The following is a 6,618-nucleotide window of genomic DNA, read 5'->3' on the forward strand; positions in this document are numbered from 1 at the left end:
TTCTTGAAACCACACTGCTCCTCCTAAATCTGTTGTTCTGTACATGCCACTACCCTCTCAAGCACCACCACTCCATACAACTTATCACTTACAATCACCAACTTACAACTTTGTAATGCGAACACTAACCCTTGCGCTGTTACTGGGCCGAATTAGGGCATGTGGAGCAGTCGAGGTAAACCATGACAAGTTCTTTATGGCTTGGTTGAGGATAAGGGGCTGTGGTTTCCATGCATTACACATGAGAAAGCGGATGATCCGACCGAACGAGGCAATCTTCAGTTTTTCATGACGTTACTTCGTTAATGCGGGACATGGGAGAAAGAATACTTCCCACGTACGTATTCCCTGCCTGTCGTAGAAGGCGACTAAAAGGGGAGGGAGCGGGAGCTGGAAATCCTCCCCTCCAGTTTTTTAATTTTCCAAAAGAAGGAACAGAGAAGGTGGCCAAGTGAGGATATTCCATCTAAGACTCAGTCCTCTGTTCTTAACGCTACCTCGCTAACGCAGGAAATGGCGAATATGTATGAAATATATATATATATATATATATATATATATATATATATATATATATATATATATATATATATATATTTGACCGTGTCTACCAATACATTAACCGTATATCCCGAGCAGTAAAAAGTAAGACAGTCAGTATATCATTTTCTCACCCCACTCCAGGCGGTCCTACTGACTGCCTGGAGTCGGCCTTCGTCCTACAATCGTTCCCATAACCTGTTTTCTTCAACATCTTCCAGAGCCTTCTCCCTTTTTTTCTTAACAAGCTCTTGATGGCCGCCAACCCATCTCATTCTAGGGCGTCCTTCTGGACGTTTTACTTACAGGGGTCCAGTTCAAATACTTCTCAGACTATCTCATGTCTTCCATCAATGGTAATGGTCACACCTTAACTGGTTCTACTCATTTGCATCTGAACAATCCTCTCTTACCTCGGAGTTTCTCATCTCATCCATACTTGTAAACTTCTCTGATAAGCCTCAGTGCTTCCATGTCGGCAGCCTGGATCTATGAATTTGTTTATTTAGGTGGAGAGTTCACCTGCAGTGATCTTCGACAGCTTTCTAACCCCGCAACCTGGGCTAGGTCCAAGCTGCTGGTGAGCATGTTTCTCATGTGTGTATCATAACGGGTTTAGTGGTATACAGTAGGACAGCATGTTATACCTAGAAGGATGAGCCCATTTCGTGATTAATTCGTTGGCCTTCTGCAGCGGGCTGGGATCACTTAACATCGTTAGACTGCTGTGTACTTGGTCATACAATATCAAAACTTTATAATACGAGTTATGCCACTGGTCATCTACCCTCCTCATGGAACAACAGCTCAATTGTACCAATATCTAAACACAATCAACGTGATGACTTTCGACCCATCTCCCTGACGATTTGTTTGTGCAAAACTTTTGAGAGGATGGTGCTCAACAGACTACTACACAAAATCAAGACCATATGTCACCCAATGTTGATGGTTTCACACAAGCAAGAGTGTGCACAACTGTATCACTACTTTCCTAACAGTCCAAGGGGATAAAAGGCACAAGTACACCACTGTTCTTCACCTAAAAGCTGCATTTGATATTGCCAATCAGCAGGTTCTCATATGAGTTAGCAAAAATGGATATAGGTGGCCGGCTCCTGTACTGGATACTGGGCTATCTCTCTAATAGAAAGTCAGAGGTGTTGTTTCATGGCTACAAAAGTAAAGACATAATACCTGGCACTCCTCAAGGTAGAGTACTTCGCCCCACTTTATTCAATGTGCTAATCAATGCATTACTGAAATCGATTCTACAGGTCGCAGAAATATCACTATTAGCTATGTTGATGACATTCTTATATATACCAGAACATGTGAAATGCAAACTATTCTTAACTACAAACACATCGCCTGTGAAAGCCTTGGCTTCATCATATCTGAAGATAAAACTAAGATCTTCAATAAACGAATTGATACCGGCAGGAGCGGGCCATCTATGTTGACAATTGGTGGAAACCCGATTGACTATGTCTCCTGCTTTAAACATCTCGTTGTCTCAGTCCCATGTGCTGCAGCTAGTGGGCAAAAACTAAATCGACAATGTACAGACAGACTGAGAGCTCTTACAGCTGTTGCAGGGGACAATCCTCGCGACCGCCACACCACAGCAGTACCTGCATCCTCAATACACAACCATCTGTAAGCTGACCACGTCTCGCTGGTCACTGTATATTGATAGTCTGCGACTTAGACTTTTAACGCATTTGTTTACAATGATACAGTAATTTCTTGGGAACTACAAACAAATGGCATGCGTTGTTACTATCTTTCTATTTAAAAGATAACATGTTATTGACACAAGGCATCCTCAATGGACACTATCCTACTTCCGGGAGAGTGAGTTGATATGGTAGGGTATTGCTCCATCCTGCACTACTGGCAACTACACGACGCCGGGAAGTGATTCAAAACAGGAATGTAGTTTCATAGAATAAAAAAAATAAATGGTGGTGATCCACACTTCAATCGACAAATAACACATGTTTCTTACATGATTTTGCTCTTTTTCGCTTAAAAATAAATTATTTATAAAGCTATAACACATATGTCCGTTGCAGTAAACCTTCCAAGTTACAGCAATCGTGTAAGAAAATGTTACTGAAACAAAATGCAATGTAACGTCTCTCATGATTATAACTCACACCTCATTGTCTCTCATGATTATAACTCACACCTCATTGTCTCTCATGATTATAACTCACACCTCATTGTCTCTCATGATTATAACCCACACCTCATTGTCTCTCATGATTATAACTCACACCTCATTGTCTCTCATGATTATAACTCACACCTCATTGTCTCTCATGATTATAACTCACACCTCATTGTCTCTCATGATTATAAACCACACCTCATTGTCTCTCATGATTATAACTCACACCTCATTGTCTCTCATGATTATAACTCACACCTCATTGTCTCTCATGATTATAACTCACACCTCATTGTCTCTCATGATTATAACCCACACCTCATTGTCTCTCATGATTATAACTCACACCTCATTGTCTCTCATGATTATAACTCACACCTCATTGTCTCTCATGATTATAAACCACACCTCATTGTCTCTCATGATTATAACTCACACCTCATTGTCTCTCATGATTATAAACCACACCTCATTGTCTCTCATGATTATAAACCACACCTCATTGTCTCTCATGATTATAAACCACACCTCATTGTCTCTCATGATTATAACTCACACCTCATTGTCTCTCATGATTATAACTCACACCTCATTGTCTCTCATGATTATAACCACACCTCATTGTCTCTCATGATTATAACTCACACCTCATTGTCTCTCATGATTATAAACCACACCTCATTGTCTCTCATGATTATAACCCACACCTGTCTCATGAACATAACCCACACCTGACTTACTATAACCTAACTTTTTCCAGAATACCGGAATAAATACGGACGTTCCTCTATCACTGTTTACACTTCCCTCCAATAATTAAAACACACCGGCGTGCGGAGAGTAACTAATTACCATGCAAGTAACCTAGGCAGCAGCAGGTCTAGCGGTAAACAAGAGTGAAGATTACCATATTTGGCTCAACTTAGCGGGGTCACGACGGCCGCCACTCTAGAGCTGTTAGTGGACGTATATTTCACACGGGTTCCAAATGTTTCCTCTGTCCGCCAGCCTGGTCGTTGACCAAGGTACCTTCGCTCAGTCAGGTGCAGCGGCCTACATGCCTTCATATGAAACACCCTCGGCCAGTGTGGCACACTTAAGGTGGGTCACAACTTTTCACCAGTTTCATTACTATTACCGCCACCTACTGCCCATGTCTGGCACCATCGGCTTCACTACTGTTATCCTCATACAAGAACTCTGAACTGAAGACGACGAAAACAAAACCATGCATGTACTACAAGCATTTGCAACTGTCAAAACATCATATTTCGTTACTTACCTCTCAAAGTCGATCACGTTACTTGAGCTAATTAAGTCCGTTAGTTTTCGCTTTACGGTTGAACAATGCCAGTTCTCAACCAATCAAAGAGTAATGCACAGCGCCAAGATCAGTGGGAAAATCGGAAGACGAGCAGCAAGGCGTTGAGGTACTATGGAGCGACCCGGGAGTCTGACGACTACTGGTGGCAGGAGGGACGAAAACCTCAGCCGTGGACAGATTGCTGGGGAGTTGTCGGCTACCGCCAGCACACAACTCCCGCTCCCACCCACTTCAGGACAGTGTTTTGATTTAGCCATGACTGAACATCCGCGACTCTGGATGTGGGTCGTGAGTCGAGCTGGTGCTATGGTAGCACAACCAACTCCATTTTTATCAGGACGGGATAATAATGTTCGGCATTCCCCTCTAGTAGTGTGTGACGTGAGAACTGCGTGTGGTCGGTCCATCGTTCTTAAGAGCCAATTAGTTTTCACACCAAACGACATCGTATATTATTCTTTGTCATCATACAAGACTACATCAATAACTGTCGCGTTAACTAAACTACACTGCAGTAGGAGCTGTGGGTAACATAGTCACATCAGAATGGTCTGTTCTTGGTGTTACACACAAAAAAAGTCAATGTTCTTAACAGACCACTTCAATAATATGAGTTTGTACTTGGTAATGGCTGTGATTATATGTCATACGCAATTGCCTCACTTCAGATCAAATAAAGAGTATTAGGTGTACTGGCAATGGCAACAGCAAGGATGCCAGTTAAGAATGTGTTGAATGTCCGCACGTTGCAGTGGGGGAGTTTAGTTGATGCAGTAATTCCAAGAAATTGAACTGCAGGTTATTTACAAAATATAAGGCCTGAATTCAAGTCAACAGTAAATATAACCTGTTATACTTACGGTTAATTATTGTACTTACAACGAGAGAGAACTTTCCTGGAGGTTAAAAGGTGAAGGAAATGTAATATACACAAGTGACTGACGGATATTTTCATGATTACAATGGCTTGTGAATTTCTGTGACGTTTGTCAGAGCCAAGTGCTCTAGCAATGAGTCAACACTACAGGATCAGGGGGTTCGCGTCATGAGTGATATGACTGATAAACACAAGGTATTACATCATGTATCCATATTTTGTCTTAACCTTCATTGATCAACTGCATGACAGACTGAGAGTCACCATTATGTAAACGGATATTTCAGATACTCAGCCAGGGTAAGGATTTCCTTCCTACTGTGTTGACAAGTACTACATCCGCCATCAGCCTCGACCCCGCCACCCTGGCTAGATGTATCCTCCAGCCACGTACATCATCAACATGCTATCATCTCAGCAGTAATTCTACGCTGGAACTGCGACATTTTCTTATGAATCTGAAAACTGAAGAATGAAAATATGAACTCAAGAATGTTGTTCGTCTTCTGGAGCTAGGAATGATATGCGAGTCAACATCATCACAGTAGTAAGCATGGACGACCGTTGGAGGCGAGAAATGAGTTATGAATTAGTGACCAGCGCCCGTCCACTCCAGTTGGTGTCACACCCACAACACTGTTTACGTCTGCATATATATATATATTTTTTTTATTTTTTTTTATTATACTTTGTCGCTGTCTCCCGCGTTTGCGAGGTAGCGCAAGGAAACAGACGAAAGAAATGCCCCCCCCCCATACACATGTATATACATACGTCCACACACGCAAATATACACACCTACACAGCTTTCCATGGTTTACCCCAGACGCTTCACATGCCTTGATTCAATCCACTGACAGCACGTCAACCCCGGTATACCACATCGCTCCAATTCACTCTATTCCTTGCCCTCCTTTCACCCTCCTGCATGTTCAGGCCCCGATCACACAAAATCTTTTTCACTCCATCTTTCCACCTCCAATTTGGTCTCCCTCTTCTCCTCGTTCCCTCCACCTCCGACACATATATCCTCTTGGTCAATCTTTCCTCACTCATTCTCTCCATGTGCCCAAACCACTTCAAAACACCCTCTTCTGCTCTCTCAACCACGCTCTTTTTATTTCCACACATCTCTCTTACCCTTACGTTACTCACTCGATCAAACCACCGCACACCACACATTGTCCTCAAACATCTCATTTCCAGCACATCCATCCTCCTGCGCACAACTTTATCCATAGCCCACGCCTCGCAACCATACAACATTGTTGGAACCACTATTCCTTTAAACATACCCATTTTTGCTTTCCGAGATAATGTTCTCGACTTCCACACATTCTTCAAGGCCCCCAGAATTTTCGCCCCCTCCCCCACCCTATGATCCACTTCCGCTTCCATGGTTCCATCCGCTGCCAGATCCACTCCCAGATATCTAAAACACTTCACTTCCTCCAGTTTTTCTCCATTCAAACTCACCTCCCAATTGACTTGACCCTCAACCCTACTGTACCTAATAACCTTGCTCTTATTCACATTTACTCTTAACTTTCTTCTTCCACACACTTTACCAAACTCAGTCACCAGCTTCTGCAGTTTCTCACATGAATCAGCCACCAGCGATGTATCATCAGCGAACAACAACTGACTCACTTCCCAAGCTCTCTCATCCACAACACACTGCATACTTGCCCCTCTTTCCAA

The 6,618-nt window shown here is 42.7% G+C and overlaps 2 protein-coding genes across 4 annotated transcripts in view; one reads left to right on the forward strand and one right to left on the reverse strand.

The window, feature by feature from the left end:
• The window catches only part of PH4alphaEFB (prolyl 4-hydroxylase subunit alpha-1), a 208,980-nt gene extending 204,790 nt beyond the window's left edge, over positions 1–4,190 (reverse strand). For both annotated transcript variants that reach the window (XM_071674780.1, XM_071674778.1), the window contains exon 1: positions 3,999–4,190. The gene's annotated coding sequence lies outside the window, so the exon portion shown is untranslated. The remainder of the gene's footprint in view (positions 1–3,998) is intronic.
• CDase (neutral ceramidase) overlaps positions 1–6,618 on the forward strand; it is a 223,570-nt gene that overhangs the window by 105,374 nt on the left and 111,578 nt on the right. The gene's annotated exons all lie outside the window — the stretch shown is intronic.

Source organism: Panulirus ornatus, chromosome 20 (assembly GCF_036320965.1).
Source record: "Panulirus ornatus isolate Po-2019 chromosome 20, ASM3632096v1, whole genome shotgun sequence".
Taxonomy (NCBI): Eukaryota; Metazoa; Arthropoda; class Malacostraca; order Decapoda; family Palinuridae; genus Panulirus; species Panulirus ornatus.